This window comes from Taudactylus pleione, unplaced genomic scaffold, assembly GCF_031769625.1.
Source record: "Taudactylus pleione unplaced genomic scaffold, aTauple2 ptg000105l, whole genome shotgun sequence".
Taxonomy (NCBI): Eukaryota; Metazoa; Chordata; class Amphibia; order Anura; family Myobatrachidae; genus Taudactylus; species Taudactylus pleione.
In genome coordinates, this window is record NW_028284507.1 from 4093973 (window position 1) to 4117410 (window position 23438).

Below are 23438 nucleotides of genomic sequence, written 5' to 3' on the forward strand. Positions count from 1 at the left end.
GCTTACACCACACAGTACAGCCCCTGTAAAAAATAGTTTGATGAAGGGCAGCTTACACTACACAGGGCAGCCCCTGTAAAAATTATTTTGATGAAGGGTAGCGTATAGCGTAAACCACACAGGACAGCCACTGTAAAAATAATTTTGATGAAGGGCAGCTTACACCACACAGTACAGCCCCTGTAAAAAATATTTTGATGAAGGGCAGCATACACCACACAGGACAGCCTCTGTAAACATTATTTGAATGAAGGGCAGCGTACACTACATAGGTGAGCCCCTGTAAAAATTATTTTGATGAAGGGCAGTGTACACCACACAGGACAGCCCCTGTAAAAATTATTTTGATGAAGGGCAGTGTACACCACACAGGACAGCCCCTGTAAAAATTATTTTGATGAAGGGCAACGTACGCCTACACCACACAGGGCAGCCCCTGTAAAAATAATTTTTCTTTTTGGGTAGCAACCCCTTGACAGACAGGAGCACAGCACCGCTGTGCACCTACCTACGCCAATGACAGGTTTGGCTAACACGGCATGCACACAGAAAAACATTTTTTTCTTTTTCATACTGGGGGTGGGTGAAAAGAGCAACCCTGAAGGACAGAGCACCCCCTGGACAACACAGCACTACAGCCAGCCAGCCAGCCCCTATGGACAGGACAACAGCCAGCCCCTATATGGACAACAGTAGCCTGCCAGCCCCTATGTACAGTATATGGACAACAGTAGCCAGCCAGCCAGCCCCTATAGTCAGCATCAGGAACAGCTCCCAGCTCCCTTCCTCTTCACAGTAGCCAGCCAGCCCAGTATGTAATGTATAATATAAGTACTTTATTAAAATTTTTCACAACATTAGCCAACAGCTCCCGAGTCTGCACGCTCCACAGCCAGATTTGAAAAATGGCGGCGATCACGGGACCTTTCTAGAATCCAAAACACATGAGAATCCGAAAGCGGGAAGATGACGTTTTGCCTCGTTCCGGGAACCGAGTCTGGCAGGAAAACCCAAGTTGGACTTGGTTCCCGGTTCGGATTTCGGAAATCCAAACCCGCACATCCCTATAATGGGTCACTTATCCGGAGAGGAGACAGTTTTTTTCTGCAGTCACTGTGAGGAGCACTAATGAGAAAGCTGCCAGGAGCAGGGAATGGCTCACAAACCTGTACATATATCTAAACCCAAGTCTGCCCTGTTAAACTTGTGAGAAAAAGTGAGAAACGACTGCTCCACAGCCATCAATCAGCTCATTTTAGGCATGACCCCGGTCAGATAACCCAGGTCATGCCGTTTACACTGCACCATTACCCAAGTCCATCCCTGGTAGCTACCTGGGTCACTTGATCCGGGTTATTTTTCAGGGACCCTTTTACACTGAGCCGCTACCCGGGAACACCCAGCAATAACCTGGGCTACTGCAGCAGTAGAAAAGGGTATGATCTGGATTACTCACGTTCACGTGCAAAAAACAGGTTATTGCTGCTAGTGTAAAAGGGGTACAACAGTCCATGTCAGGGGCCTATTAAGAAAGCAGAGGACCCACTGAGCGCAGCAGTAGCTTCTAGGCACTAGTCTGTACACAGAGTCTACTGCAAATGCGCAGGTCACCCTGGAAATTTCCCTACTGCGCATGCGCAAATCGCTGGGAAAATGACCGCGGCGGCCATTTCACCAGGTGATTTATGTGTACAGCTGTCGCGGGCTATTAAAAATATAAGTGCAGGGTGTGCGGTGTGGGCCCCCCCTGGACCCTGGGGCCCGTGTGCACTGCACACCCAGCACCCATTATAGATACGCCCCTGGCCCAGGTTTTAAGAATATGCATGCTTGAGCACAGATGATTAAATCAGCTGCTAATTATTTATTAAGTCACCTGTGTCCAAACGTGGATATCCTTAAAACGTGGACTGTTAGTGTGTCTTGAGGGCTGCATATGAGAAGTACTGCATTACATTTTACTGTGAATTCATGAACTGTAAATGCAATATTAAAATCCGTTTTAAGTAAACAGGGAGGAATTTTGGGTGGATTTTTCAAATATGCTCCGGAAAGAGCTGACATGGTATAATTAACAGGTTCTCAAACTTGGTCCTCATGTTCCCAAACAGTGTATGTTTTCCAGGTCTCCTCACAGAATCACAAGTGAACTAATTAGCTCCACTTGTGAATCTTTTAAAATGTGTCAGTGAGTAATGACTAAACCTGTGCTCCTGCTGGGTGACCTGGAAAACGTGATCTGTGTGAGGTCCTGAGGACCAAGTTTGAGAACCACTGAAATAATTTAATATCAGTTTTAGAGATAAAATACAATCCTCACTATGAAGCCCCTCCTTATATGGATAATACACACACACATGCTCAGGTGTGATCATTACCTGCCCCAGGTAGGGGTATTAGCAGCTGATGGGAGGGGTATAAAGGGCTGTTCCCTGCACTCCTATCTTTTTGTTGTGTGTCCTGCAGGCAGTATGGGGATGTGGGTGAGGTGGAGTTGGCTGCTGGTGGTTGCACTGGTTTATGGCTCAGGATTTGCCAGTGCCGGGGAACATGTCTTGGTTAGATGACAGTTGGTGGAGGCATTACCAGCCCTCTGAGAGGGGCTCTCCTAGAGGGTCTCATGTGGGGGCTGCTCAGCCTGTGTCTGGCCTGGGGTCTCCCAGATGGAGTGCTCAGCCTGTGTCAGGATGGGGGTCCCCTGTTAGGTATGATGGGGGAGTTGCTCAGTCTAGACAGCTGGCACCACCCCAGAGATCTCCTAGTGCAGTGTGGTGAGGACACAATGGCTGTGACTGTGATGAGAGACCTGTATGGGAATGGGAAGCTGGTGAAGGCCTCAGATCTGAGCCTAGGACCCCAGTCCTGCAAACCTGGTTCCCAGAGCTGATACCAGTGTTGTCTTTGAGATTGGTCTCCAAGAATGTGGGAACACAGTACAGGTAAGTGGGGTATACTGGCTGTGGTCATATGGGATTATCATGTCCATGTCTGTAAGGCTTTAGTGTCTCCTGGCTGCAGTGTATGTACTATGTATTACTGTAATAGTCTCTGCCTCACACCCAATGAGCAGCTGTGTATAATGCAGCATAGACTAGAAGTAGGGGATGGTTATATATGTACATATACATTAAGTGCACACCTTCAACTCTCCCGCAATAACTGGAAGGCTCCAGCGAACTGGATGGTGCTCCTGGCCCCCCCATAGAAGAGGGCAAGTCTTCTGGTTGGCCACCTTCCACTTGCACCCTTTAGTTTATGGCCTGAGTGTGTGTACCGGAAGAGGCTGGTGACGCAATTCGTGCTGAAAGGTATTGTTGTAGCCCTGGCCCCTGCTTTGTAATGCCTGTAATATCAGCATTGTATAGCAGGGGGTAAGGCCGCAATTATGTGATCGTAATGCCATGCCCCTGCACTGCCCACCAATGCTGCTCCTTCTGCGGTGTCCTGGCTGACCCTTCCCAGAGGTTGCAGGGCAGCCGAAAAGTCAGCAAGTATGTTTTGGGGTCTCTGCACTTCCCTGAAATGGGGACTATCCCTAGTTCCATAGCTGACACTAAAGGTGCATACACACTAGACGATATGCTCCCTGAGCGATATCGTCTAGTGTGTCCCCGGCAGGCTGTGCTCAATGTCGTTCATGACATTGAGCACAGCCGCTGAACGATATCATTAGCGATATCGTTCAGCGCCGGGCTCTCTCACCCATTCCCTGACATGCAGCAACCTGACGAGGTCGTCAGGTTGGCCTGCATGTCAGCCCGATGAACGAGGATGACGAACGACCCGCGGGAACACGCGTCGTCGTCATCGTTTATCTTTTTTGTGTTAAAAATGGACGATAAAGTGGACGACTGAACGATAACGATATCGTTCCGTCGTCCACTTTAATCGCCCAGTGTGTACGCACCATTAACTTATTAAGTGATACTCAGGTATATCTAGTAACAAATAGCAGCTGTGTCCATAATTATTGTAATGTGTGTGTGTGTGTGTGTGTGTGTGTGTGTGTGTGTGTATATATATATATATATATATATATATATATATTATATGAAACGTGACCTCAGCAAGTTATCCAGCATGTAAAGCTCTCATGTAATGTGACAGAGTATGTATGAGGTCTGACTTCCTTTACAGGTATTGCTTTCTGTGGTGCTCTATACGATAAGCCACCATGACATTTTGTGACTGCAGTGTGGAAAGTTGGTGCTCATAAAACGTAAATGGCTACAGAACCATGGGCATGATTATAGGGGGTGTCATTGCTATGGGGCCCAGAGACTTTGGAGACCATGGACCCAGGTTATCCACTGTAGGAGCATACCAATTTCCCAGATTTGGCAGCTAAGCAAATGGGTCTGACCATTGCCCAGTCGGAATGGAGAGATGCTCTATTTTCAGTGACAGGTGTGTAGTGGCTGTTATGAGTAAGGGGGCACTTAATGTGGCATAGTCTGAATTTGAGAAACTATAATGTGGCATAAAATAAACTGGAGGGCACTAATGTTGCATATTAAATGGGACACTATAATGTGGACCTGAGGCACTAAAGTGCTGGGGACACTGTCAGAATATGGTGTATGATTTGGCACAGGGTAAGATGTACTAAGCGCTGAAAAGAAACTGTAGAGTGAGTGATAAACTACTCTGCAATCAGCTCCTGTACTCTTTTAAACACAGCCTGTAACATGAGTTAGGAGCTGAGTGGCTGGCAGTTTATCACTCTGCAGAGCTTAGTACATCTCCCCCCATAATGTGTACTGGCAGCCTTATAATGTGACCTATGGCTCAGAAAATTGGGGCATAAACTTAACTGCTGTGGAGATGCCACTCTAAAAGCTTTGGGACATGGACCCCTTTAATATATTGCTATGAGGCACCAGTCCCAGCATTCCCTAGCAGATCCTGTATGCAGGGACATGTCCTGCTTCACAGCTGGGTAACACTGACCTTGGTGATCCAGATTCTCAAACCCTCAAAATGGTTCCCTCCAGTGACACTCCCTGGTGTAGATGGGTAGTGTTAACTAAGTGTTGCTCAACTCCAGTCCTTTAAGTATTCCTAACAGATCATGTTTTAAGGATTTCTGTCAGTGGAAGAAAGTTGGATAACTGCTTACCCTGCAAAATAGATTAACTCACCTGTGTATTATAAAGAAATCCAGAAAACATGACTAGTTTGTGGTACATAAGGACTGACGTTGGGAACCACTGTCCTATAACAAATAAATGCTGAGATCTGCATTTCAGCTGAAGGGCCCTACTTGTTTACCAGGGAGGAGTGACCTGGAACATAATGTAGGATCCTTTATATACACTACAGTGACACAATGTATTATCAGTCAGGGAGACCAACTAATCTGCATGTAGTACTTGGTGTCTGTGTAGTAAATGGATAATACTCTTCATGTCCTCAGATGACTGCAGACTCTCTGGTCTACATAACCAGTCTGTCCTACACCCCCAAAGCCCTCCAGCAGTGTCCCCATTACCAGGACCAACTCTGCCGTGGTCCCCATCCAGTGCTTCTACCCCCGGTGAGTGTAGGTCAGAGGGAGGGTTATAGCTAACTGGAATCAATATGAAATACCGACAGTTTTAATTCTGGCAGTCAGAATCCCAATGCCTGGTTCAACATACCGACACTTGTTGTTCGGTATGACACCAGACGTCTTCCACACTTCTGTGCACAAGGAGACTCTCAGATTAAGGCCTCCTTACTATACCCTGTATCAGGCTGTATATTATGTCACTGGTGGTCATATCTAATTCATTCCTGGGTTACCTACAATGACGCACAGCCCATGTACATCCGTTACTTCTCATGAAACTGAGTTCTGAGTCTCCATCACAATCTTTAGTATGGCTGACAGCGTTACTGTGTCTGGTTACAGGGGCTGTTTCTCTGATAGCGATGCCATGCTGCAGTCATTCGCTGACAGTGATATGCCTGGTGCAGGTCATGTTCCTTGGTGACTGACTTGCAAATCCTAAGTGGCTCAAAAAATGGATGTCCATTTTTAGGCTAGAAGACCATCCCCTGGGCTTATCTATAATGGGTGGAGGGTGTGCGGTGTACAGGAACCCATAGATACAGGTGGGTGCACACTGTTCAACCTACACCCAGATCTGTGCATGTGCCATACAGAAATCACCAGGAGAATGCCTGCCATTTACTCAGATATGCCCAGTAGTCTATAGCAGTGCCCACACAGAAGCTGCACCCAGGCCCTCCTCTCTCTTGATATGCCCCTGTATCTTCCCACTGTCTGGTCTAAATATTAGTAATTTGACCTTCACCTAATCACAAAGAATCAAGGAATGTTGGTGTGAATCTTAATTTTGTAAGACCAAGATATACACATGCTGCCGTACCTAGTCCATTAGCTACTGTCCTATTCTTGTGGCCAATCTCGCCATTAAAGATTAATTTAACACCATGTAACATTTAATTTGATATAGCTAAATCTGATCTGACCCCACCCCTAGTCTGGTATAGACATGTAAATGTGAGCAGTGAGGCCATCAAGCCAACATGGGTTCCGTTCCATTCCACTGTGTCCTCAGAAGAGAGGCTCTCCTTCTCCTTGCAGCTGATGATGGGTAAGTGAGCTGGTGGCTATGATGGTGCTGGGTCTGGTTTGGTCTCTAACCCTCTGATTACCTTACAGATGACTGGAGTGTCCCAGACCTTCCTCTGTCTTCCAGCTGGGGGACATGTTCTACATAGAGGCCTCTGTGGACACTGAGAACCACATCCCTATGATGCTATTTGTGGATAGATGTGTGGCCACTCTGGCTCCTGATGTCCAGTCTGACCCTCACTATGACATCATTGCCTACAATGGGTATGTTATACCAGTGACTGTCCAGCTGCTGTGGTCATGGCTCCACTTTCTGCTAAACATGTCCTGTTGTGCAGGTGCTTGGTGGATGGTAAGCAAGAAGATTCCGCTTCCATCTTCACATCCCCAAGGACCCAGCTAAGCCAGCTTCAGTTCATGGTTGATGCTTTCCGGTTCACTGGGACAGATGTCTCTCTGGTGAGGACTGATCCATTCTCCTGGTTACACATTCTAGTGTGGGGGTATGATGCCAGTTGTGAGTGGTAACTAGATGTACAAACATCTAGGGGCATATTCATCACATGCAGGATTTTTAATGAAGTTGTTATGGGGCAGATGTACTAAGATCTGTGATAAAGTACCAGCCACTCAGCTCCTAATTGTCATGTTACAGACTCATTGCTTAAAAAATTAGTTAGGATCCGATTATCTCCTAAATTGCAAAGTGGTTTTCTCTTGCATTAATCTTCATGCATTGGGACAGAATTTTAGAGAAGCCCCTGTCCTGGTACAGAGTTGGCAGCAAAGTGGTAAATACTGCTTTCACTGTGCTTCAAAGTGTGGACCCAACCAGCGTAATGCATGCTTATTGGGTTGTGCCTGCACTAGTATCGACTGTCGAGGAGGGCTGCCAAGAATCCCTCCATTTAAAAGAAAAAAAAAAAGTGTTGCAGTAGCCCATAGGTTACCGGGGCCAAGCTGCAGACAGCTTCATGTTCCAGAGCTTTGTAAATTTTGTAATTTAGAAACCTCTATAGGGTGGCTCCTGTGACCTAAAATGCAGTAACTCCCTATGTAGCTTCATGGGATGGCAGACATTGGGCATCGCCAGAATGTCTTGTGACTTCTTGCTAAATTACTTTGATTAAATCGTGAGCTTTCAACAATTTGATTAATGTAACCAATGGCATACACACACAACAATTTTCTGTTAGATTTTCTAAAGAGTAATGAATGATTTTTTGAACTACAAACTGTTTTTTGTAACTTCCCTAAATGAAAATCGTTCAGTTGGTCAGTCAGAATGAACTACAAACGGGAATGTGCATGAACGATAATCGTTCATCGTTATAACTTAGAAACTGAACGTTAACTACATCGTTCTAGTTAAATAGTTCACAAAATCATTACGTGTATGCACCTTAATGTTGTCTTGTTCTAGATCTATATCACATGTTACCTAAGGGCTGCTGCAGCCTTTCAGACCCCGGATCCATTGAACAAAGCCTGTTCCTACAGCAAAGCCTCTAGAAGGTGACACACTGTGTAGACCTTGAGTTACGTTACTGGTGTAAAGGGTATACTGGCTGACTTCTCAGTTTCTCTTAGCTGGGCTGCTGTGGAGGGCGCCAATAACATATGCCAATGCTGTGACACTGGGAACTGTGCTGGTCAGAGCAGGAGATGGGAAGCTGTACATGGGAGACCAAGAGGAATGGGGAAGAGAGAAGTTGGTGAGTTCTTCAGACCAGGCACTAGACTGCCAAGTCACTTACACACTACCAGGCTTCCATGTGCCCTAAATGGAAGGTTATGCCGAGTTTATGCTTGGCAGTCACTTTCTATAATGAGACACTTTCACTAAGGACTTGTCATTTGACTCCTGTATAACTTGTTCCTCAAATAGTCTTTACTGCAGATAATTCCAGGAGGCTTCCTCTCATTGCAAATGGTTAGTGGCTTTTACCAGGTCTGATTGATCTGTGACTGAAAAAGCCCATAACCTCACTACATGAAGTAGCAGTTGGCACCTGCAGCCTTGCAAATCTGTCTAGACAAGTACTTGACCTTACATAATCCTCCCAGCATGGCCATGGCTCAGTAATGGCTTGTATGTGTAAAGGACACATCAAACTGGGTAAATGTCTCACTTCTACTGTAAGTTCTGGATGCTTGTATTAAAGCCTAACCTCTCCCCCTGCAGGTGCTCATCCAGAGGAACATGGACTGGCCACACTTGGGCCTCTTCTTGTGATTGGAGCAGAGTCAAACCCAGCCCCTGGTGCAGCCCTTAGCCAGGCTTCCAGAATGACTGACGGATCCAGGCCTCTAGAACTGTGGGTGTTGGTGGCCATTGGCTCCGTCAGTCTGGCTGTTGTAGCTGTAGGTTTTGTGGTTGTTGGAAAATGTGTCATTCGGAGACTCACTCACCAAGAAGCTGTATAGATATAAAAATCTTCAGGAAACCATTTCTCCATCCTTGTCCTCATAAACTGTATACTATAAACCTGGCATAAAATGTACATTATACAAGTTGCATAGCCCTGCTACATGGGTCTTACAGTGGATCTCAGAATCTGGCTGTAGCTCCCATGCCTGTTGGATATGTAATGCATTCTGAGAACCATAGATTTTGTTGTCCCAGATCTAGGTCACAATGACACATGGAATCTCAGCTGACAAAAGGTCTAGCACCACAGCCTGAGAAACTGTCAGGCTGTATTGGTTAAACTAATGCATAATTGTCCATAAGACTTCTGACATGACTCAACTGTATGTTCTGGGTCTCTGGCATCAGACACATTGTGCTCCTTGGATGTATAATCTCCATGTGGGAGCCAGGATGTTATCTGTCATGAAGTTTTTGGTGGTTCAGAACTCCAGTGTTCATAATCTCTGAAGAAGTGTTAGTCTACAAATTGTGTTAATTGGTTCTTAAACAGTTATAGCCATTGGTAGTCCTGTTCATTCTGACACCAATTCTGCTACACCATGCCATACCCATCACACACAACCCCGTGTAGTGTGTCAATACTGGAAGGCAGGAAGTGGCTATTGGTTTTAATATTAAATATCTCTCTGATTTATTAACTCTTACTTATATGGCACTAAATATCAGTCCAGCCAGATTGTAGGGGGTTCTTGTTGGCCTGTATGATCCATTGCTTCTGTCCTAAAGGGTATAGACAAGGAGGCACCCAGCCTTCATAAAGTAATAAGGGGCAGGTGACAAGGGTCAGTTTGAGGCTGATATCAGCAGCACAAGGGTACTGCCCCATAGTGGGTGCAATGGCAGCTGAACCTGCCCCATCATGCTGCAGACAAAGGGGCTTTATTTAATAATTAGAGCTTCTGCCAGTGGGAGTGGCATTATCTATTGAAGCAGTCTGACGTTGCTGCTTCCAGATGGGCAAGTGGAATAAGGGGAGCTGCAAGCAATAAGGACACTGGCCGTTTGCAAAGTGATGTATTGTGCCCATCACCTTTCTGCCATCCTGGGATTAAAATTATGGGACTCCACCATCTAGAAGCCACACACTCTACATACAGCTAGATTGGTTTTTCCCAGCCTTGGTCCTCAAGGCACCTCAACAGTGCAGGTTTCAGTGATATCCATGCTTGAGCAGATGGTTAAATCAAAATAAATGGGGTAATAATTGAGACGCCTGTGCTCAAGTATGGCTATCCTTGAAACCTGGACTGTTAGTGTGCATTGCAGACCTTATTTGGGAACCCCTGAGATGGATGAAGACACTGACTCCACCTGTGCCATGCTCAGTTCCAGTCCTGCTACATCTTCTTTACTGTGTAGATCGGTCAGTCACCATTTTCCAGGTTCCCTTTGTGTATGTCTCAGGTTCCCTACCAGTAACTAGAATGTCTTCTTTTTTTTTTTTTTTCTTCCCCCCCCCCCCACAGGCCCCCAGTGTTTCTTGTGTGTTTCTCTATGCCCCCTTTCTGGCACCAGTTTGTATGTCTCCATGTCCCTCTGCCACGAGTGTATTCATGTCCCCTCTCTCAGTAGCAGCTACTGTGTTGATATCACCATCTGTACCCCAAAACAATTTTTGAAAGTTTCTTATGAATGTAGATGAACTAGCGGTGTGATCTGGGGGTGCACTGGACCACCCACTAGCCCTGTTCACAAATCCACCATATTTATTGAATGGCTGCCTGAGCACCAACCAATCCTGCCATGCTTTTGGAGACCAGCACATGACGACATAGCTGGTCGTCGAAAGGTGCAGTGTTGTGTGAGGAGTAGGACTCGAAGCAACAAGAAGGTAAGGGGGCTGGTGGAGATACAGAAGGCTGGCTGGGGATGCCATGCCCCCTTTTTGAGTGACCTCGCCTTTTTGGAGCATGTGCAAAAGTTCCCTTTTACTCAGACACCCTGCCCCCTGAGAACTTGTTTTTCCAAGAAACCGTAACCATATCTGACATGGTGCTAAAACTGGGACTACCCATTACAAGGTCTTTAGTTTCACATATGAGTCTGTCTGAGGCAGTGGCATAACTGGGGTATATGGAGCCCCACCGCCCCCCCATGTGCATGTGGTAAAAAAAAAATTAGAGTGCCCACTTAAAAATGGGGTGTGTCAACATGAACATATGCACATTAACTCCAGTAGTGCCCCTTATACAGTAACCCAGTATGCAATTTCCCCAGTAGTGGTCCCTCTTATGCAGGCCCCTAGTAGTCCCCCCCTTATACAGTACCCAGTAGTGGTCCCCCCATTAGTTTTCCTAATACAGTGCCCACAGTAGTACTCCCTCTCCCCATATGCAGTGCCCTTTATATAGTGCCCCAGTAGTGGTACCCCCTATGCAGTGCCCTTTATAGAGAGATCCCCCTTATGCAGGCCCCCAGTGGTGATCCCCCTATCCAGTCCCCCCTATGCAGTGCCACCAGTAGTGGCCCCCACCCTATGCAGTGCCCCCAGTAGGAATCCCCCCCAACCAGTGTCCCCCCCCCTCCTGATGCAGTGCCCGCAGTAGAGGTCCCCCACCTCATGAGTGAGCTACAGCCTGGCTCCTGCAGTGGGCACAGCAGCCGATGAGAGTCTGTCTGACTCTTATTGGCTGATTAACATATCCATCGCTGCTGCACAGTCAGTGATGTGTGTGTAAAAAATGCACCAGCCTGAGCCTGCCTCCCACCCTCCACCTGGCACTATTGGGTAAGCGCTCAGGGGGAGGGAAGGGGCTCAGCTGTGCAGGATGGTGCTGGGTGCAGGGAAGCCTAGCGCCGATCCTGTGTAAATGTGTAGTGCTGACTGCACTCACTATGGCTGGCACTACACTGGCTAACTAGAATTGGTTGGTACCATGGCTGGCGGCGCACCCCCTGGTCCTATTGCACCCAAGGCACACATCCTGCTTGACCCCCCTTAGTTATGCCACTGGTCTGAGGATATAACATTATCCACTTGCCTGACATGATCACATTTGTCTGACCACACCAGGTTGTGTTATCTGATGTGGTTGCAATAATCTGTCAAGTCAGATAAAGTAAGAGAATATTCCCACAGCTGCTGCTCTCAGAGGGACATTCTGGCTCCTCTGCTTGCCTGCACCTTCCCCCAGTGTCTGCTGTGCTGCCAATCACTGCTGATTGGTCAGCACAACAGGACCACCACACCCCCCTCACCCAGCAGCTGTAGAGATTAGTAGCTGTTGGGATAAAGTGTACCTTGTGTCCATACGCTGCTGTGAAATGGAAAGTCATCATTCAGATGGGGGGTGATCTGATGTTTGAAAAACATATATTCATTTTTTATTTTAGAAATAAAGTTATGCAAAATATTTCCTAAGTTAAAAAAAATATTCTTTACCTTAATCACTCATTTAAAAAAACCCTGACCATTTCTGTTTTTTTAGAAAAAAAAAATTGTCAGTTAAGTGGTTAATTTACCTGGAAAAGCAGCTAGAGAAACTGAAGGTGGAGTTGAAACTAAGCGATTCTGCTAAGTATCTTTAGATTTGTACATCATGTGCCTTATTCGCTTTGCCAGAACCAAAGGGTTTGCAACATCTTGGAATTGAAGCATTACATATTGGCACCATGCTTGATCTTAGGTTAAAGTTGTATGTAAAATCTTTCTTTCCGACTGTCACAGATCTTAAAAGAAGCAAAGAGCTGATTGCAAGCAAGTAGTCAGCTTAGGTGGCATATGACACACTGTCTCAGTATCTCCTGCAAATGCTGTGCCAGGATAAAACGGTCTTTATCTTAGAGACCCAGTGGTGCTGATGAGTCAATTTACTTTTGTAACAGTGGATTCCAATGGGAATGAGCTCATATTGTGTGATGATATTAACACCAATGATGAGGATTATAATAACATATTCCATCTGTGACCAACATTGACAACACTTATCTGCCTTAAGCTCGTAGGTTGGTTTGTAGGGGCAAAAACAAACCAAGCACTTCAGCCATAAAACTGTCAGTCTTTGTCACTGAAATGCTTGGTTTGTTAATCTGCATGTCGTTCTTAATATAGGACATAAACTGGTGATGGATGGCCTTGCAAGATACAAAATAACATGAATGCCCCAGTAAAGTACACTAATATACACTGCCTGTCATACACAATCTTAACAAAGCCCATAATGAAAAGTAGGGCATAGTGGAATTGTCCTTGAGTACTTTACTGGGGCGTTCATGTGTTTTTTTTTTTATTTATATATCTTGCAAAGGCCATCCATCACCAGCTTATCATCTAGGCCTGGTTTCCTGCAGCTTCTCCACAGATAGAGTAGTATCATCAAATCATAAAAAATATAATTAAAGATTATTGACTTCCACTTGGCTGTTTCTCTGCATTGAATCTCTTGTATTTTCCTGAGGCCTGTGATTTGCTGTTTGGACTCATTTTCCACTTTATTAAAAAAAAAACAAGCTTTCAAAATCCAAATGAAATTTTTAGTTTGTTCCATGTCTTCGATTTGTTTTTTCTTTAACATTATTAGCAGCAGTAGCTCCAGGGGTCGGGCTGCAGCACAGCCCAAAATTCAAATAGGGGAGCCACTTCACCTGCCAGTGAGTCCCAACCATCTATGTTTGGCAGTGTTTTAAATGGCAGTTGGTGTGGCTCCCCTATTTGAATCTTGGACTGCGCTGCATCCCCACCTCTGGAGCCGCCACTGGTTATTAGTACTATTAGTGATCAATCAAAGCCTTACCTGGCTTCCACTACATTAGACACTTCACTCTGAATGAGGGGGGATTGTTGTGTGTGTTTGAAAAAATTAGATATGTGAAAGAAGGAGGAAGATCTGAATGAGTGGGGAGAGCTGTGTGAGAAATGTATACACTGTATGTATTTATATATACATTAATATGTAGCACCAAGGTGGTATTTTGCGCAGCACCCTGTGGGATCTTAATCCGGCTCTGGGACTGAACAGAAGGGAGGAAGGCTGGATTCACAGGCAATAACAAAGAGGGAGCAGGAGGTGGTCCCCTCCCATCATCACTCCTGGCTTCTCCTCTTTTCCACCTATGAGGTGGGTCCCATCTACCACCATGGCCCAGATGTCAGCTGGCCCAGTTTGCACGAAGTAGAGAACATGGCAGCTGTGTCCCTGCTGCTGAGGGCAGGCCTGAGCCGAGTGCTGATGCCAAGAGCCTGTGTCATGGCACCTATGACTGGGAGAAGCCTGAGAGGTGAGTCTGGTGAGGTCATGCCTGACTGCTCTGACGCCAAATGCCAATAAGGGGCACTACTATGGCATGTGTATAAGGGGCAATACTGTGGCATAATGTGTAAATGGGACACTATTTTGGCATAACATAAATAAGGGGCATAATGTGGTATAAAGTGAACTATGGACATTACTGTGGCATGATATGAACAGTGGGGAATACTGTTTAGCATAATGTGAAAAAATAGCCAAAACTGTGGCATAACGCAAATTAATGGGCACTAATGTATCGCATAGCATGCATTGTGGCCATTATTGTGTGACATAATGTGAATAAGGGACACTACTGTGGCGTATATAAATAATAGACACTACTATGTGGCATAATGTGAATAAGGGGCACTACTGTATGGTGTAACGTGAATTGTGGGCACTACTGTGTGGCTTTTTATAATTGGTGGAATTACTTTAGTGGGCTGAAATATATCTAGCCCTCCATGACCCAGTTTGATACTGCCCCTAATGTTTTTTTTAATTTAACTTTAATTTACCCCTACATACTTGAAATGCCCCCCTACCTGGCACACTTGGGGGGTCGGGGCGCGGTAGCACACACATGCTTTGGGTGCCATGGCTACACACTACACCTCTGCCCCCAAGGCCCTGCCTCTTGAAGTGTAAGGGGCTCTAAGTGCTAGCAACTTGCAGATCAGAATACAGGTGCAGGTTGTACGCATGTGAGATGTAACAAATATTACATGAAATGCAAATGCAATTGCATCCAGCTCTAAATTATGCCCATATTTTTGAATTTCATATATTCTACCCAGGTAGAAAAGGTTTCACCTACTGTAATTTGTGACATTTTGCAGCCTTAAAGCTTATCCAAGTTATCTATGAACCTTGGCACAGTTTCAGCAAATAAAGAACCAATGAATCATTCAGTTTTATCAACTACCACTGAATTATTTCTGAATGTGAGATTAAATATTTCCTCACATTTTTTTGTTGTGTATCTGGTCTTTTTGAGTCAAGCATGAAACTTTGCCAAGTAGACTCTTGCTGGGATTTATCAAATATGACTTTAGTTATCTATCTCACACCCTGAATTTCCATAAGAATTGAAGTACATTAGCACTAAGAGATCTTCAACTGTCAAAAGAGATAATGCTTAGTAAAAAACTGAATAAAAAAATAAGTTGACATAAATAGCATAATTCTAGAGGAAAGGAAATGGGAATTATTATTATTTTATTTTTTGAATGGAGAATAGAGTTAAATAAAAACAACGAAGCAGGATAACTTTATAGTGATTCACATATGTAATGCCAAAGGACGGAATTATAGAGACAAACAACCAGAATGACAGTAACAAAAGTTTATATATTTTGTATCACCTACTGTAAACGAATGTTTGGTATCATACATGACTTTAGGTGCCTACACACACTGCGATATTTTGACGCTGCGGAAAGACAAATCGTGTAAAATATGTCCAAATCATGATCACGATGCCGATGCGCGTACCCGCTGGTCGTACATCGCATCTTCAGATCTTGCCTGCTGCAGGCAAGATTTGCCAATCTCGGAAACAGTGCGGTGCAGATCGTACGTGTGTTTGTACTCACGATCTGTCGCATGATCTATCGTCCATTCCGTCACTTAACTGACATACCCCTGTACACGCCCAGTCTCCATTTTCATCGTGACTTCAAGGAAGACAGACGCGATTACCTTGTTCAGCACACCGGATTGCGCAACCTGCTATTATTTGCTGAGTATTGTACTAGTGCTGCTGAGCAGCACTGTATATGCAGACCCTGTCCACCAATGAATATGCCTGACCTACTGTCCACCAATGTGACCCACCCATTGACCACCTATATATGTTTAATGCATGACCCACCCACTGGCCAACTATGTGTATAATGCATCACCCATTGACCACACATGTGTATAATGTATTACCCACCCACTGACCAACTATGTGTAATGTGTCTATATATTATATATTTAAATCATATTTTGAACAGAATAAAATAAATTACTGCATTTTTAAAATGTAATTAAAACACCATAAGAATAGAAACCAAACCCAAGTCAACTTTAAATTTTTTTAAAACTATACGCAACATTACTAAACAACCAAACATATCAACATTAAAATTACTTTAAACTTAATCAAACTACTAAAAATTATGAGAACATTGTGTGCATCCATAATTTTAATAAGTTTTTTTTTTTTTCCCACCAGAAATATATTTGGATGGGATCAGTATGATTTACTGCTGACATCGGAAGCCCGGCAGGGGTGAAGATCCCTGACAGCTAAAAAAGGTAAGTACCACTAGCCCTTTCCCCCCCTAACCCTCCCTTAGGGGTGCCTAAACCTAACCTCCCCCCCAGTGCCTAAACCTAACCCCCCCTTCCCCTCTGCCTAAACCTGTTTCCTGGGGGGTGCCTAACCCTAACCCTCTGGGGTGGGGGGGTGGTGCCTAACCCTAAGTCCCCCCCGGGAGCCCCTTACCTAACCCTTCACCCCATGGCTTTCGGTGCCCGGCTTACCTTCGATCAGGATGCCGGGCGTCGGGCTCCCAGCATAGGTAAAATGACAGGCGTTGGGATCTCGATGTCATTTAACCCTTCCCGACTGCTTCCCCTTTGGAAAAGTACCGTGAGTTTATCACCGGCTTCCTGGAGCGTTTGGAGGCAAATGAGTGTCTATGGAGAGTTAGCTGTCGTGACTACCAATAAATCAAAAAAACTATTGGCATTGGAGGAATTGGTGGAATACAGCCGACAATACTGTATTGATGCATCTGTGAAATGGGTGCGCACTAAAATCCAAAATCTCTGTACAGTGTTTATCAAAGAACTAAAGAATGTGGAGGAGTCAAAACATTCTGGAGTGTCTGCTGATGACATGTATCAGCCCACCCTTTGGTACTATCCTCTTATGTCATTTATAATGGAACAAGAACAACAGCGTCATTCACTTGTCCTTATGGCCGAGCGAGAGGGAGAAGAGGAGGCAGCTGAAGGTCACAATGGACCATCCGAGGCAGGTTTGGTAAGTAGAGACACAGTGCATACACACCATTTTTTTTTTTTGTTTAAAACACTTGTTTAATGTTCCACAAATGTCCACTTAATTGGCAATTATCTGAGACAGTCTTCCTGCCATGGCACTGCACCCGGCCCATTAAAATAGGCCATATACTCCTCCCTCACCTGTTTGGCCCATGCAATGTGGCTTGTATTGATGGTGCTGCCACTGATGTAAACTGGGCATTCTCCTCCGGATGATCTGGGTCTTCTAGTATAACTGTGCCTGAAGCCCTTTGTTGGGTTTTTTTGCACCAAAAAAAGTTCTGCAGAACACAGCACGCCAAATCTACCCAGTCTATCTTGTCCACATGCAGGTTTATGCTGGTATGGAAAATGCTGAACCGGTTACTCAGATTTCCAAATGCATTTTCCACAATGCGGCGAGCCCTAGAAAGCCGATAATTTTAGATGCGCTTTTCTCTCATCAAGCCCCTTTGTGCATATGACTTAATCACATTTTCATGTAACGCTAAAGCCTTGTCAGCAACAAAAACGTAGTTTAGGCCGTGCTTTGTCTCCTCCACTGATGGCAAGTTGATGGTTTTGGAGGTGAGCCTCTGGTAGAATGCCATCTGTTTGAACGACCGACCATCCGAAGCACGGCCATTCGTGACAATATCCACAAACACAAACTAGAAATTTGCATTCACCACCGCCATAAGAACGATGCTGAAGTACCCCTTGTAGTTATAATAGTATGATCCGATGTTGGCAGGTGGGGTGATGCAGATATGTTTTCCATTGATGGCTCCCCGCAGATAGGGAAATTCCAGCGCCGTTCAAAGTCTTCAGCGATGGTTTTTCACTCATCAACGGTTGTAGGAAACTAGAATTAAAAACAAAAATTATTGGTTAAAACATGAACATTATTTTTTTTTTCTTTTCTTTCAATACAGACTCCAACACAAGAACTGCAATTGGCGTCTATGCCTGATTTAAGCACCATTGCTGACAGTGAGGGGCATGGGTTGATATCCCGATGCCCACCACCAACCCCATAACCTACCGCACCTTCCCAGCAAAAGTGAAAGCGCCCTTGGAAACAACAGCAAAGTAGGGAGCCTGCAGACATTTTTTTTTTACAGCAGACAGAAGAGCTTTTAAAAAGGCCCCCAGACCACCTAGATAACTTCACCACTCATATAAACAGCACCATGCGGCAAATGAGTGCTGAAACACAAACCGAATTCCAGCGGCTGGTATATGAGTTGCTCATCAGGGCACTGCGTAACAATTTGTATCCAGCGACCTATATTTGTGACCCTGTGCCCTGCCCACCTGCCCCAACTGCCTCTGTGATGCCTCCATCCAAGTTGCAGCCTACTCCCCCACCCACTAACCCTCTCACCGCAAGCCAGGCTATATATAGTGCCCTTTTAGATGCAGAGGAGGATATTCCAGGGTTTTACGAAATCTAAAATTATTATAATGTTGTTGTTGCCGGCAGTATCCCCAAATTTTATAACTCCCAATACCTACTCTATGGTATACGGTGGGGACAACGGTGATTGGGCACGGTCAATACACACATGGCGCAATGACACATCGTTGGAAGCAGGCGGCACAATGTGTACTTGCGCCATGTGTGCATTGGCCTATTCAATCCGGCATCTGACCCACTGTATACCATAGAGCAGGCAAAGTGTTGGGACTGATAAAATTTGGTGATAATGCAGTTTTACATTTTAAAGGCATATAGAAGCCTTATTTAAAATACAGATTTGCAAAGTTATTTATTCCATGTTTGGAATGCAAATGTTTATACTGTTGTCATAAAGACAATGGCCCTCATTCAGAGCCGTACGCTCTGAGCAGAGCGCACGCTCTGAATGAGGGCCGGCCTCCATGAAAATGGAGCGTCCTTCTGGACGCTCGTATAGCTGTGGGTCACCACCCACAGGCTATACGAGCGTGCATTTTGATGGCCGCGATGGTCGAGACCATCGCGACCATCGAAATTGCGAGCCGGAGCCTGCGGTTGTGGTTTTCAACCGCAAGCTCCGGAGTGATTTTGGCTCTATCAGAGCCAAAATCACTCCCACTGACATCACTAGTGATGTCAGTGGGCCGTCAGGGAGGCACGCCCCTGGCACGCCTACCAAAGGGGGCGTGCTGTCAAACAACATTGACAGCATGCCCCCTTTGATCGGACACAACGAGCGAAGGACTTTCCTTCGCTCATCGCGTCTGGCGCATGCGCACGATGGAGCTCCCTCCGTCGTGCGCATGCTCAGTCCAGAACATCTACCCACTTGCGAGCGGACAGCCGCTCACGAGTGGGTCTGAATCAGGCCCAATGTTATCACTCGCAACCATATTGGTGGAAAATTTATGTTTTAACATGTTGTGATATAGTCGGGGAAGGGGGTCCCTCTCCTGGGGTAGATGGACACCTCCTTACACACAGCAGCCAGGAAACAGCACACCAGTCCAGGGTTTTCGTGCAAGCTGGTCAGAACCAGTTTTATTGTGCAATATAAACAAAAAATAAACAAAACATAAAAATAAATCCTAGCCCGTCTGGGCATTAACTAGACAGGTTATTCCCTCTCTACAAGTGGCAGGGCATACTGCCTTACCACAAACACAGCACTTCCAAATAACACACTGTCTCTGAGTTTCTAATGCCCACTTTATGGCCAATGCTTTTTCTCGACCGTAGCATAGTTTCTCTCATGTACATTCAATTTCCTGCTTAAGTAACAAATAGGGTGTTCTTCACCTTCTTTGCTCTGGGACAGGATCGCTCCTATGCCTACACCTGATGCATTAGTTTGCACAACAAACTCCCTGTCAAAATCAGGGGTCATCAGAACTGGTTGGGTACACAATGCAATTTTTAACCCATGAAAAGCTTTCTCTGCTTCAGGACTACATTTAACCATGTCTTTCTGTTTGCCTTTGGTAAGGTCAGTTAGTGGGAATGCAATGGTGGCAAAATTGGGTATAAATCTCCTATAATACCCAGTAATCAATAAGAAGGCTCTCACCTGCTTCTTATTCAGGGGTCATGGCCAGTTTTGTATTGCCTCAACTTTATTAAGCTGTGGCTTTATCAAACCTCTGCCAAGGGTGTATCCAAGATACTTTACTTCTGCCATGCCTAGGAAACTTTTTTTGGGTTGCCTGTTAATCCTGCCCTAGAGATGGAGTCCAACACTGCTTGCACTCTGGGCAAGTGAGACTGCCAATCAGGACTATGAATGACCACACCATCTAGATAAGCAGCAGCATACTGTCTATGGGGCCTTAGAATTCTATCCATCATCCTTTGAAAGGTACCTGGTGCCCCATGTAACCCAAAGGGCAACATCTTGTATAGGAACAACCTTTCTGGTGCAGAAAAGGCTGTCTTTTTTTGGCATTCTCAGTTAACGGCATTTGCCAATACCCTTTGGTTGAGTCTAGAGTGGTTAAATACCTGGCTGTTCCTAGTTTTTCAATTAGTTCATCCACCCTAGGCATGGGGTAGGCATCGAACTTTGACACACTGTTCAACTTTCGGAGATCATTGCAGAAACGCACACTTCCGTCAGGCTTTGGAATAAGCACAATGGGACTTGATCACTCACTATGAGATTCTTCAATTACACCCAATTCCAACATTTTTTAAATTTCTTTAGATACTGATTCTCTTTGGGCTTCTGGTAATCTATAGGGCTTTAGGTCAATCTTAACCCCTGGGTCAGTGATTGTCATGTTTAATGACTGTGGTTTTGCCCAGTTTATCTGAAAACAAAACCCTATTTCTGCTAAGAAATTCCTTAACTTCCTGCTGTTGGACTGCCAACAGGGTTTTAGCTACTGTCACTTCAGTAACCAAGGGCCCTGGGTTTACTGGAGGGGCTTGGATGGCTGACAGAGCTGCTCTATCCTTCCAAGGTTTATAAGATTTACATGGTATATCAGTTCTGGCTTTCTTTTCCCAAGCTGGTAAACTTTATAATTAACCTCCCCCACTTTTTCCCTGGCTTTTACCAGAGTAGGGTCATTTAACTGCTCCATGGCAAAGTCCTCTTTTCTGACTTCAAGATCAGGCAGATGACCAACTGGCTCAATAAAACAAAACTTCCCATCTCAGTAGGAGGCACATCGTTTGGTGAGCCACCATCATTTTCAGATTCTGAAGAAACTCCCTCTGCTACTGCACCAGTAAACTTCTCAAATGGGTCGGGATTATTTACTTCTATAACAAATAGGCTTTCCCACAACTTCCAGAAGTGAGCAAAGTCTCTCCCCAATATAGCATCATACATCAAGCCATGCACCAAACCCACAGAGACTATTGCGGAAGCACATTGTGTTTCTATGTACACCTCTGCAGTAACATTATAGCGAGTATCCCCATGTGTGCTGGTCACACCAACAGTTTTTCCCATACGCTTCAAGGGGTTCACCAGTTCAGCTTTCACCAGTGTAAACAGGCTACCAGAATCTAACAGAGCCTCTACTCGGTTGCCATCTCCAGTAACTATACACATTTGCTTTTCTGTCCCAGCCTGTCGGTCAGCAGTACAGGCTGACTGTGCAAAGAAAGACATTCTGCTATTGACGTAAGCAGTATCACATTGCATAGGTTCAGAGGTAAGTGAACAATTAGCAGATATATGGCCCAAATCACCACATTGGAAAAATTAAATCCTACTATCATCAAGTCTATTATGGGGTAGGAATCTTCCTGGCCTGGCTGGCCTATCTCCAGGTTCCAAATCCTCAGTCTTAAGTACATTTCATCGCCCAGCACCCTTCTCCCCTGGAACAGTCTTACTAGTGATCACGGGAGATCGCCATTGCAGAATCAGGGCTCAGTGGGGTGACTCAACAGTTCCTCAGCCACCACATACTCTCCACCAGTTCAACCAATTGGTCTGCTGTATTAGGGTCTGCATGGCTCACCCACTTGCGCAGAGTTGCAGGTAGAGACCGCAGATATCAATCCATAACGACCCTTTCCACGATCTGTGGTCCTGTTAGAGATTCTGGCTGCAGCCATTTAGTGGTAAGATGGACAAGGTCATGCATTTGCGAGTGTGGAGGTTTTTCTGTTTGGAACTCCCAGCGGTGGACTCGTTGGGTGCGTACAAATACTGTGTCTCCCAATTGAGTTAAGATTTCCTGTTTCAATTGAAAATAGTCTTTCGCATCAGCCAGGCACAAGTCATAGTATGCTTTCTGTGGTTCTCCAGACAGGAAGGGTGCCACAAGACTTGCCCACTGCTCTTTAGGCCAATTATCTCTTTCTGTAGTTCTTTCAAAGGCGTAAGATATGCTTCCACATCATCATTCTGGGTCATCTTTTGCAGAAAGTGACTGGCCCGTATGGTGTGAGAGTGAGTTGGAAGAGCAAGGGAAGCATCTCCAGACCAGACTACTAGCTGTTGTACCACCTCCCTTAAGGCCTGGTGGGTTTCCTCTATGGCGACTTGCTGAGTTCTGGTAGCTTCCTGCTGAGCCCTGTTAGTTTACTGCTGAGCTCTGGTAGCTTCTTGCAAAACCTTGTTAGCTTGGAGCAAGGCCTAAACAATGTCCTCCATGTTGTCTTTAGGTGTAGGTTGGAAGTGGAATCTTGCTTCTCTAAGCATCTACCAACACCACCTTTATGGATTTCATAAAACACAGGTTGACATCCAAACAACAAATTGGTGTCTGTCTCTTTAAATTTTTAATGCAAAACTTTTCCTCTTGCTGCAGTTTTCTGTGTGTCTGCCCCCATTCTCCACCACTTGTGATATAGTCGGGATAGGGGGTCCCTCTCCTGGGGTAGATGGACACCTCCTTATACACAGCAGCCAGGAAACAGCACACCAGTCCAGGGTTTTCGTGCAAGCTGGTCAGAACCAGTTTTATTGTGCAATATAAACAAAAAATAAACAAAACATCAAAATAAATCCTAGCCCGTCTGGGCATTAACAAGACAGGTTATTCCCTCTCTACAAGTGGCAGGGCATACTGCCTTACCACAAACACAGCACTTCCAAATAACACTGTCTCTGAACAAACCTCAGTGTCTGTCCTCCCCCAGGGTATGTGAGACACTAAAGCAAAACCTTAACACAGCTACATGAACCACTTGCAGGTGCAACTACTAATCAGCCTGCTCTCAGACTGAAAGGCCCAA

General features: G+C 45.3%; 1 pseudogene; it reads left to right on the forward strand.

The window, feature by feature from the left end:
• Nucleotides 1-2471: 2471 nt before the first annotated feature.
• LOC148525524 (zona pellucida sperm-binding protein 3-like) lies at nucleotides 2472-9010 on the forward strand (annotated as a pseudogene).
• Nucleotides 9011-23438: the final 14428 nt, after the last annotated feature.